Source organism: Equus caballus, chromosome 7, assembly GCF_041296265.1.
Source record: "Equus caballus isolate H_3958 breed thoroughbred chromosome 7, TB-T2T, whole genome shotgun sequence".
NCBI classification, from domain to species: Eukaryota; Metazoa; Chordata; class Mammalia; order Perissodactyla; family Equidae; genus Equus; species Equus caballus.
The window spans coordinates 37,902,132-37,914,733 of record NC_091690.1 but is presented as its reverse complement, the minus strand read 5'-3'; the positions used below and the strand labels follow the sequence as shown (position 1 = coordinate 37,914,733).

The 12,602-nt window shown below is 42.3% G+C and overlaps 1 protein-coding gene across 6 annotated transcripts in view; it reads right to left on the bottom strand.

The window, feature by feature from the left end:
- The window catches only part of FLI1 (Fli-1 proto-oncogene, ETS transcription factor), a 120,608-nt gene that overhangs the window by 89,707 nt on the left and 18,299 nt on the right, over positions 1-12,602 (bottom strand). The gene's annotated exons all lie outside the window — the stretch shown is intronic.

Below are 12,602 nucleotides of genomic sequence, written 5' to 3'. Positions count from 1 at the left end.
TGCCTCCCCAAAGTATCAAAAATCAAAAGTCCACCTCCTTTGAAGTCTGGCAAGAAAACCCCCAAGATCAGCTTCTCTTTTATTCCTGTACTTCCCGTACAGGCAGGCTTCTAGAAAACAGAGGTTGGAGAAAATGAAAGTCAATGCCAAATACTAACCAGACAGAAGAGTAACTGCTTTTCCCCACGGCCCCCCACCCCCAGCTCTGGCATTATGGGCTGGGGAAGTGGGCCCCTCTCCTGCTGCTGAAGATCTGTTTATTCTGCACTCCATAAAGGGAAACCAGGCCCTTTTCTGACATTTTGGCTTGGAGGGGGTGGGGAGAGAAGGAGGTCTAGAATTTAAACTCAAAACCAGATCAACTTCTCTAAATCTCCTGGTGCTTTTTCTGCGATTCCTCAATGGGCCACATTGTGAGAATCAGGCTTTCAACTCTCCCAACCCGCGTGCCTCCATCTCTAACAGTCTGGCTCCTAACCCCTACGAATGCCATAAACTGCAATGACCCCTTCTTGACTTCCAACCGTGCCAGTACTCCCAAGATGGAATTAGGGACAGATGCGCTCACAAGCAGCTGGGCAGCTCCCCGGTCCCACTGCACCAGCAGGCTCCCTCTGCCTCTCTGGCCTGCCAGCAGGGAATTCTCTGCCTATGCCCGAAACCTTGCTCTCCTGAGTGGACGGTGGCTTCCTTTAAACAATGAAACACGGAATTTCCTCTGTCCTGGAAGTGTTCCGCTTGTCATCCATGTTATCCTTATCAGCAGACCACAATGCAGTGAGGGGAGGCCCCAGTGTGCTCAGGACCCATGGGGTATCATTGCAAAATGTTTTCTTCGCTTTTTCCTCTGCCTTGAATTCAAAGCATGACCTTTCCGAGTGGAATTCAATCAGGTCATCTCTCAGATTCCCCAGTGGGGAAATAGAAGTAGCACAGCAAAGTCTATTGTTTCCATTTCGAGAAGGTAGAAACTCTGTTTTCTCTCTATAGCATCCAACTAAATGAGGTGGGATGAGGGATAGTGGAGGTAATAAAAAGGCCCTTAAGAATTGTTTAAGATCTTGGTAATAAAACACAGCCTAGATCTTGGCATTCCGTCTCTACTTATGTAGGCCGGTTCTCAGCAAACGTGATCGACGCCCCAACTTCTTCAATCGCTCAACACGACTTTCACTAGTTTGGATGCAATTCATTTTCTTTTTGGACAAGTTGGAAATAGATTTTTTTTTCCACTTTGAACAACAGGAGAGCAATACAGTTAGGAAAAGGGGAGGCATGTGGGAATACCAGAAGACCAAAGGAACTGCAAAAATAAACTTCTGTTAATGTTAACACTCTTGTATTCCAGGGCAGGAATAATTAACTGTATATGTTTAGTTACTTAGCAACCCCGAGCTCTTATTCTGAAAAGCTCAAAATATTTCACGTATGTAGTGAGTACAGTCTTTGGGATCAGACAGCTACATAACTTTTGGCAAGTCTCTTGAGTTTTCTCTGCCTCAGTCCCTTTCACTGGTAAGTCTGTCTAATAATGACAGGTTCCATGGGCTGTGGTGGGAATGAGGTGCTAAAATGTATTTAAGTGCTCAGGACAGTGCCTGGCTCATTAGTAACTACTCAGTAAATATTATTATCATTATTATTATTATTATTGACATTACTGATACCTCCTGCCAAAGTTGTTGTAAAATAATAATGAAGGAAAGGGCACAGAAATTCCAGAGAAGATCTTGAAAGCCAGTCCCCGTTCTTAACCTCTCTAGAGTCTCAGATCAGAGAACTTTCTCTGAAATTTTGGCAAACACCAGATATAGATAGCATGCCTCTTGTAGGCGTTTTTGTTGATCTTGCAAAATGCTTTTACAGCCATCTTTATTACATCACTTCAAGGTAACATTATCATTGGCAGAATCTCCTTGTTCTGCAGTGGAGGAAACCAAAGCATGGAGACCCAGGCCTGTGCTTAAGGACAGACAGCACTTCCCCTCAAAGCCAGCAAGCACAGCTCCCAGAGCTCTATTTGGCAAAGAGCTGCCTTGCTTTGCCAGTGAGGAGGTATACCAACGGAGACCACGTGATTCCACAGGCTAGGATTTTCAAAGGCAGAAGTAAGCCTTCTAGAACCTTCTTGCCCTTGAAATTTCTGGATGCATTGCACATGAAAAGCATATAAACCAATATATATGTACTGTATGATCTCAGTAAAACACTAGTCTGATAATATCTTCAAAGATAATTGTCCTCTCACAATTACACTTTACTTGCCTTTACTGAAGAAGAGAGAGGCTAAGAAAATGGCTTATGGACCCACCGATAATGCCTGGAGAGACTATGGACAGAATGACTAAGCATGTGACGGTTAATTTAGCAATGCTACGGAACAGCCATGCAGGAAGGCAGCCTTTTCAATCATTCGCTCATTCACCAAAGATGTATCAAAGACCTATCCTCTTTCATGATTATGCCTGTTTATCATTCGGGGTTCAGTCTAAATGTCACTTCCTTAGGGAAGCCTTTGACCTCCGAGCCTAGGTTAGGTCCCCATATTAGACTCCTGTGAAGCACCCTGGACTTCCCTTTTCACAGAGTTCTGCACTTATAATAACTGGCAAAATATCTGTTTTCCCTGCTTGACTATAATTTCTCTCAAAGCAGGAGCCTTGCCCATCTTTCTATACTACTGTATCTTAGCCCCTGGCATACAGAAGGTACTCAATAAATACACGAATATGTGCCAGGTGCTGAGGTCTCAAAGACAAACTGCAGAGTGTCTGACCTCAAGAGCTTACAGCAAACATTAAAAACCCACACTGAATAGACCACTCATATGACCCAGCCATCCCACTACTGGGTATCTACCCAAACAATTTGAAATCAACAATCCAAAGTAACATATGCACCCCTATGTTTATTGCAGCACTATTCACAATAGCCAAGACATGGAAGCAATCCAAGCGCCCATCGACAGATTGGATAAAGAAGATGTGAAATATATATATATATATATATATACAAGGGAGTACTACTCAGCCAGAAAAAAGACAAATTCATCCCATTTGCCATAACATGGAAGGACCTAGAAGGAATTATACTAAGTGAAATAAGCCAGTCTGAGAAAGACAAACATCAGATTATTTCACTGATATGTGAAATATAAACAAGTACTAGGACAAAGAAAATAGTTCAGTGGTATCCAGGGGAAGGTGGATGGGGGGTGGGAACAGGGGGTGAAGGGGGGCACTTATGTGGTGACAGCCAAGAAATAATGTATAACTGAAATCTCACATTGATGTAAACTAATATGAACTCAATAAAAAAAAAACACACTAAGATGCTTAAGATGATGTCACAGGAGTCACTAAATTACCATGGTCACAGAATTGTATTCTACACACACTTCCTCACCTTATTCCAGATACAATCTGAAAAGAACGAAGGTGGAAGATTTCAAACTGAAGAGAGATTTTTCTGAAAATGCGTGGGCCACAGAAATATCAAACTAAAGATGGACTCTACACGTAATCAAGATGGGACTATTAAAAACTCTAACTGGGCATTTCTAGGGCCTGTGGGTTGCTCTGGATTTTACATTTCTGGAGGGCGAGTGTGAGTGAGAAGCAGGACCATGATGCTTCATCACCCCTAAAACCATTATGGAGAGTTAGACTGCAGGAATCTTTGCCTTATTTTCTCCGTGGCATCCATCCAGCCTGGTCTTAAACAATTCAACTCAGAAATCTATGCCACAGATTCAGTGACAGACACAGGACTGACCTTCACAGTAATATCAACCTGAAGACTTCCGAAATGAAAACCCCCATAGTCTGCTCATTAGAGAGGCCTGGTAATGAGGTCAGACCTCCCTTTGAGAAGGACTAGGGGGCGTATTCCTCACAGTAATTCCAAAGCCACAGCAGGTACAGCTTGCCATATGTTCCTATTATCCATGGGCAATGGCCACGAAGGAAAGAGAGAAATTGCATCTTGTCTTGGAGACAACAAACACGTGGACCTGTGTGACAAAATGTACCACAGGACAGTACCAACTGAGGGACCACTCACTGGAGGAAAATTAGGGTTCAAAGACCACCTCTCTAGCTAGTTATTTGCTAAATTAAGTTGCTTTGTTCACATTTATACTTAAGGAGAAATCACCCTACAATGAGTTATATGAATCTGGGAACTAGAAAAGCCAACTATCTATTAATAGGATGGAGCCCTATGATATAGGAAATAATATTCGTGGTGGCATAAGGCATTAGAGCTGAAAATGACCTTACAAAGAACTTAGCACAATGCCAGTATTTTAAAAATGGAGAACCTTAAATCATTACATTGTATAGGATTCTCTTTGGCCAAGGTCATTTTTCCATGAAAGGACATCCAGAAAAAGCTCACACCTTTCTTTGACAGTGCAATATAACTTAATCATAATCTGTGAATATCTTTGTGATAAATTCCACATGCCTCCACTTTATAGAAGGGAAAAGAAAGCATTATATTCTTAAAGGTCAGTATAGAATTGAAAATGAAGCTGGGAGACTAGATGGTAGCCTTAGTTCCAGCTCCAGGCCAACATTGGCCGTACCTGGGTAATGCTGGACATTCACTATCCATTTTGTTTTGCTTTAATGTTAGTCCTAAGAGTAAATGGAAACGTTGGTCTTCATGTAGACAACACATTGCTGACTCAGATAAGAATAATCCGTGTGAATATATCCTCCAACTGAATTCAGATTTTGAGACATTTTTGACCTGAATTACATAGACTTACACTGTCTGATGTAGGAGCCACTTGCCACATGTGGCTGTTTAAAGTTAGATGAACTAAAATCAAATGAAATAAAATTCCATCTTTGCAGAAAGCCCTGATAAAGACGGTCTTCTACTTTCTTTTGCCTTTAAGATAAGATTAAGAAAGTTGAGACGTACTTACGAGGTTTCCCAAATCTCTTATCCCAAAAATCATGGAAGAGCCATGTCTCTCATGAAGCTTCCTACTCATCAACGCTTTCAAAAGAGAGATGTTTGAGCCTTCTACAGCCCAAGAAAACATTGTTCCCTTCTACCTAAATCAAATCTAAAACCAGAAATTTAGAATTACTTGAAAAAGATCAGAAAGTGTTACACTGGCTAATTCCAAGTCTGTAAATGTTTAAGCAAGACATAGGGCAGAGTGAAGACGGAGGGATGCTGAGTTTGTCCAGAACCTTTGTACAACCCAACCTCACAAAGAGACACCACGGTCAAACAAAAAGAGTTTCCTGCAAGGCTGCATGTGCTTCTGTTATGTGAGGCGGTCTTCATAACTTGAAATATATATATTTGAGATGCTAATCTCTTTACCCTCACTCCATGGTTTTGGTGTAGAAAAACACAGAATGCTCCTTTGATGCACCATCAAGATCTTGGTAGTCGTTTGATTTCATGGGGAAAAAAGCAGTAAGCCTGCTCTTAGCCAGGTTGTGGTTCCTAAATTACACAGGTCAGTATCTGAGTAGCTCAATATCCAGCCCCGTGGACTTTAAAATCCCAATTCTGTTGGCTAGGCATAAAACTCTAATCCATAATTCAACACGTTCAGGAAAAAAGACCTAAGGAGAAGCTCTTAATCTCAATCCTAAATGTGTGGATGAGCAATTTAAAATGAAAAGGGTCACTTTATTTTCCTTTCTTTATCTCTTCATTACTTAGCTACTTCAGTGTGGGTAGAATATGGACAAACGCTCTTCCTCTTCGCTTCACTTCTGGTCACATAATCATATTTGGTTTTGTAGTGCAGCATGGACTACAGATGCAACCTTTCCTAAAATATTGATGATGCATAATGACAACAAAGACTAAACCCGCCCTGTGTAGTCTCATTACATGGGAGGCGAGCTGCCGACTCCAACACTAGCAGAAGACCAGCTTCAAGTCAAATTACTTTCTGTTGCCCCTTCACTCACACTGAAGTCAGTTAAACCTGAGAGTAGCTTCAACACAAGACAGACCATCACAGCCCAAACTCACTTACAGTCTTTGATCATGGGAGTTCAGTTCTACAGTCCCTCTTAAGTTGGAAAACTCTTCTTTCTGGAAGGCGATGGTGAAGCAGAGCTTATAGAAGAACTGAAAACTCTATTATCCAGCTTCAGGCCTGGCCCTGTGTTCCCTTAACCTATTGCCGCCAGGACACTGAGAAGATAACAGAGGAGATGGCACAGGCGAATGTAGGGGGAGTCAGTGGGTGTTTAGGTGTTAGATAGGTATTTTAAAACTATTCAAAAGGCAATTTTGCAGAAGATATGTGTTTTGTATTCTAGGAGGGCTCTTGACTCTTTAAAAGCAGAGATAATCCTAAAAAAAAACTGAGTAGCTTACATTGGACAGGAGAATTTTGTTTCTCTGGTGTTTTCAATTTCACACAACTCTCTTTATCAGCAGCACAAGCCTGGCATTCCTGAAGCTGCACTCATATCCTGCCATCGGTTTTTACGTAAAACCCCCATTGATTGGGGTGGGAGTTTCATGAGTAGAACAATGGCCGGATATGAGGGAGGGAAAGGAAGAATAGGTGATGTTTGGTCTGTCCTGGTGCACTGGGAGGGGAGAGTGTCTATATGGGCAGAGATGTGAATACACAGCTAATTGACGAATTTAGCCAAATGCCAGTAAGTCTTTGGAATCATTAAAGCCAGAAAAAAGCAACCCAATGAATTCAATTTAAGCAACATTTATTATCCGTTATGTTCAAACACTGACCTGGATGAGAATAATAACTAAGATAATAATAACTAGCATTTACTCGGCACTTTATAGTTACAAAGTACTTTCACACCCACACTTCTTTTGATTTTTTTAATTAGTCAGTAAGGCAGGTAAAAAACTTAATATTTATTATTATTACTATCATTTCTATTCTTATTTTATAGATAGGAAAGGAGAAGATTAGAGAAGTTAATATCTGGCTCAAGATCACACAGCAGGTTTAAACCCAGATTTTCACACTTCGGATTGCACATGGCTTTCATGGAACCAATCTGCCACCATCACGATGACTTGCAAAACACTCCAGCCTTTCACTGCTAGCTTTAGTACGATGTTTGGGTCCCCTGTCTCAGGCAAGAAGCGCCACACAGTACACAGCATTCCCACTTTACATTGTGTGCACACAAAGTTAACACTTTGTAACTCCAGCTGACTGAATATTGCTAACCAGCTCCCAACAATGAAGAGACGAGGGTGATCTCTCCTCAGAAAAAGTCCAAGTGAGGCCCAGAAATGGAAATGTTGCTTGATTTACAGTTGACAACAAGAACAACTGTGTAATGAGCCACCCAATAGTTAGTCATATTGCAATAATTAATTAAAGCTTTTCTCTAAGAAGTTCAAACAACTCTTCATTCCAGACTTTTACCAAATCCATGGGAGAAGAAGACTGTCCTTCCATTAGTCTTAGTCATTTTGGGTGGATGGAGAAGCAGATGTTAAGAAAGGGAGAGTAACTTTCCCAGTGTCACCCAGCTAGCCTAAGAAACCAGGAGCACAACTCAGATTGCCCAAACCCCGTGCCACTTTAGCACTTTAGAGGGACTTATACAGACACAGAATGGGTCCTGTCCCAGGGGAGCATAGGTCTGCTTTGTCAGTGTCTTCTGCATTTAGTGCAGAAGTGTACCCAGGTAGGTTCATCATCAAAGCTTTTTCATGACTATGAGGAAGCAGATGGAGGATGAGGCTTGCCATAACTGCAGACAACTAGCTCCCTCCAGTCAGAGGGGAGGTGAAGGTAGTGTTAGTATCTGCAAAAGGTCATGCCACTGGTTCCATCTCCAATGAGACTGACCGCTCAACTGACAGCTCATTGATGCTGACTGGCTGCATTATGAAGGACACTTATGCTCCATGTAACACTCCCCTGACCCATCCAGAGGACCTGAGCTCAGAGCCACCCTTCTCTCCTGGTGATGGACACACGAAGGTGCCCACCTTCAGTGATGCCTGATTTTTCCACAGGAGTTCACCTTCACTGAGGCATCCATCTCTTCCTTTCCCCTTGTAAATGTGCTTGTTTTGTGCACACTGGTAAAACATTCTCTCCTGTTTCAAATTATTTTTAACAATTAAGCATGCAAATGTCTACGCAACATTTATTAAACTTCTGTGGACATTTAGGAGTAAAAAGGATGAACCAACAAGAATCCGAATCATCAAAGAGCTCTTACAAAACCAGCATTTTGAGCCTTTAATTGGAAGTGAATCAGAAACAGGCATGTGAAATTTCCCATGAAATACACACAGGGTTTAAAAATCAAAAGAAGGGTGCTCTGGGCAGAGAAGAGTCTGGGTCATACCTCGTCTGAACTCATGGAAGACATGACTGATTCTGATGAGTTCCAAACCCAGCACGTTGCTTGATGGTAGCTTGTCTATAATACCGTCTGGGGGCAACATCTGGGAAGGCAGGGAGGGATCACCATAGTGTTCCTTTACCACACTACATACCCAGTAAGGATACAGAGATCCACAAATCTCCAGAAGGAAGAGCATAGAGGCCCTAGTGTTCAGAGCAGCAGATCCATATGCCTGGATGCCTTCCCTAGGCACCCTGGGAAAATGCTCCACATGCCAGTTTCCTGAAAAGACATTTACAGGAAAGTAGTCTGCTTTCTCCTTTCTCTTTCTAGAAAAGTGCAGAATGTACAGGTACCCCTGAAATCCTTGACCTCTAGGGAAGTCCTATGTTGCACCAAAGACCCTACTTGAGCAAGATTACTTGTGCCTTTGACCCAATATGCTCTTTTTGTGGAGAAGGCGAAGATCACAATATGGTTCTCCACAGAGAGCATTATCAGGGCAGGGGGAGTTGTGTGAGGTAACACTTGGATCTCTGCTCTAGGATTCCTGACTAAGCATGGGTGGGTACAGGGCTGGTGGCAGAGTACAGTGCCAGGAAAAGCAAGATCTCACGCTCATACATATAAATGTGGTCATGCTAACCTTCTCCCTTGGCATCGCCAGAGCAGGTTCTGTGGGGCTGAGCACCCTAGTCATGCCCACGCCCACCCTCACACACTCCTCTCATGTCATAGTTTCTGAGTTAACTTCTTTGAGAATATCCTTTCAACCTATTTCATTTGGGAGAAATCAGTATGAATTACCCATGATGAATTAGCCCTCTTGTCTTAAAAATACGTCTCTTGTCAGGGGAGCTACATTTCAGCCTCAATTGTTTTCCATTCCAAATCAGTGATCCTTGTAAAGAGAAAAAGCTCCTTTCATAACATTTGGGTGGCTGCATGACTGCTTAGCTGTCTAAGTGGTTCCTATGGAAAATTCCATCTTCGCTTCCCCAGGAGTATTATGCCAATGGTCAAGAAATAAGATCAATGCACAAAGAAATCATGAGTACCTGTGGATTTAATAAGTCTTGATATCTTTGCTCCTGGAAACATCCTCATTGTGGATTGTGTTGTCTGGGCATATGAATACCTGAGTTCTGCTTCTAGGGTCTCTTGCCCAGTTCTTTCCTTTAGACATATCACATCTTGAAGCCTCAGTTGTCTCTTCTGTGCAATGGCGTGTTATGTTCTAAGAGTACTGGGAGGAGGGGGGTACTATAAGTTGGCAACTGTGATATTTGCCTTGGGAGATATGACAGATACAAGCAGCTGTCTTAGCAGTGCCCCCTTGTTACCCTGGATTATGCCTAAAGGTCTTTCAGAAATAACGTGTAGGGTGGGTGGTGAGGCCAAGTGGTGATGAGTAATATGGCATACTCCTGACAAAAGAGGAAACCAACACCTTCATCCCAATTTCTGGAATTTCTTCTTCAACTGACATCGATAACACTTTGGATATACTTTGAAGCTTCTTTTCTTACATGTGTGTTTCTAGAGCTACAACCTCAAACACAGATAGGTTGAAATCTCTAAATAAGAGGGTTTCTTTCCTGGCCTGTTATATCGAATTAGGATAACAGAGGAGTAAACCCTACACGGAGAGGTGTTCCAGGTATCTCTTGAAGATGCGTGTGGGTATGGCATGGGGGATGTTCATGTAGTGTTAGTGAGGAGAATGGGTTAATTTTCCCTCTTTGAATGAAATCAAGCTACAAGTAGGATGAGTTCAAGTGGCTCATTGACCCCTCATAATTGCACATGGGGCCCATCATGATGCTGTATAGAATGCTGTGAAAACTGCAAAGGCGGACACTCAGCCCTACGCATTGAGAATGAAAATTTTAAAATAATACGTTCTTCAATACTAAATTATGTTTGCTCCCAAGGATCCTTGGAGCTATGGTTTTCTTTGTTCTGCCAAAGGAAAAAGGAAATACATCAGGAAGCTGGGCCAGTCCACAGGAAGTCTCACTTGGGCTGATAAAAGGAACTAATGTGAGGTGGCTGTGGATGCAGTTATAAGTCAATCAGCCTTGAAATAACAAGAAGTGCTATTCAGGAGAAACGGGAGCCTGAAGTTAGCCTTTCTCGATGATTTCCTTTTAACCTTGCAAAACATTCCCTTCTTTGTGTTTTTTTATAACCCCCCCAACCTGTTTTTTTTTTTTAACAATGTGTTTAGTTTGTGTGTGTACATGAGTGAAAGAGAATAAAAAAGGGAACAAGAGAGCAAGAGAGAGGGAAAGGTAGGAGAGTAGAGGAGGAAGCATGTCAAGTCAAAGAATACGCTATTCTCTGCTGAGCTGCAAACCGTTTTCTCTTTGTCATCTCATTAGCTCCTTAAAGTAAAACAGAACCTGTTGGTTCCAGCCTTGCTTGCCTGCTCTCCAGTATACCTGCAAACAAAGCCAGGCAGCCTCTCTCACCTAGGAAATACAGGGCTTAGATCCCCCTGCATAAAGGGTGGCAGAGAATTGAGCAACACCATGAATCTGACCAGGGCAGCCTGTGGGTGGGGGTCACTTAGACTAGAGGGAAAAACAAACAACAACAAACCCTAGGTGGTCCTCAATCGATGGGTTAGGTATGAAGCCTAAACTTTATGGATGTGTGTGTCAATCTGGCAAGGTATCACAGTGGCTAAGCTCTATGAACTTGGGAGGCAAACAGGATTAGGTTCAAATCGTTGCTGTTCCACTTTCTACCTGTATGACCTTGGGTAAGACGCTTCACCTCTCCAAAATGAAAATACCTACATCTTAGCATTGTTATGAGGACCAAACGTGAGTATGTCTATAAAGGTAAAACAGATACTAGCACATAGTAAGAGCTAGACAAATAACTTACTCTTTTTCTTCTTATAATTGCTCCTTCTCATTGTTACTCCTCCTCAGATGGAAGGTGAATTTCTTGCTCTTAGGTGAGGAGTAGGGAAAGAAAGGCCTTAGCAAGGGCCATTGGGGCTCATGCAAAATGGTGGGCGATAGTTTCAAACTGAATTGGGGCCTTTCAGGGTTGACTGTGCCCATAGCACAGCACCACCACTTCCTGTTTGAAGAAGAAGAAAAAAAGCCTTCCAGAAAACTCATTAAGAGGCTCAAAATTCTTCTTGGACATCAAATAAGTCCTCAAAATATTGTTTTTTTAAGAGTTAAGTGTAAATGAATCAAAACCAGACGAATTCAATTTCCCTTCAATTAAACAGGATTTTTTAAAAGTCCAGGGGAAAGGCGCTTGGGGCCATATGCGTTTGGGGTTTTAAATGAGACCAAATTTTGGAAAAGAGTGTAAGACCCCAAAGCAGAGTCAGGCCCTATTCTTAGTTTGTATTAATGTGAAGGGATTAGCACAGCTCCAGTGTCACTCGGTAATAAAAACAAGCAGCTCACAGAAATTCACAAAGCACCTCCTAAGAGCCCCAGCCTTCAACTGGCCTCAAAGATCACTCCATAACTTGGCCCTGGGATTTCGGAAGAAGAGCCACGTGGGCCCAGATAGAATGTCTATGAGAGGTTCTGTCATCCACACCCTTAAGTAAGAAATGTTTTTAAAACCTACCCAGGATCAGAGTCTTAAGAACATGGGAGCTCAAAGGAAATTTTGAAATCATACCTTCATTTTATACATGAGAAAAAACTTTTCTGTTTTTTAAAGATTGGCATCTGAGCTAACAACTGTTACCAATCTTCTTTTTTCGTTTCTGCTTTCTCTCCCCAAATCCCCCCAGTATATAGTTGTATATTCTAGTTGTGGGTCCTTCTAGTTGTGGCATGTGGGACGCCGCCTCGGTGTGGCCTGACGAGCAGTGCCATGTCCACACCCAGGATCTGAACTAGCGAAACCCTGGGCTGCTGAAGCGGAGCGCGTGAACTTAACCACTTGCCCATGGGGCCGGCCCGAGGAAAACCTTTAACGCAAGAAATTTTACGTAAATATTGAAGGAGTGAAGTGACTTGCCTAAGATCCCATAGCTCATCTGGGGTAGAGCTGGGGCTAGAATTCAGGTCCCCAGATGCTAGGCTGGACTATTTCTCTTTGTACTGACTACAAAACAGGGTCCAAAAGTATCGGAGATCAACTCATTTGGGGTAGAATGATGTTGCCCAGCCCAAGTTTTTATAAGTCATCCCTCTTTAATTTTTACATCAGTTTTTTAAATTATAAAAGTAAATATATCTTAGTGATTTAAAAAATCAAATAGTACATAAGTTTGTATGT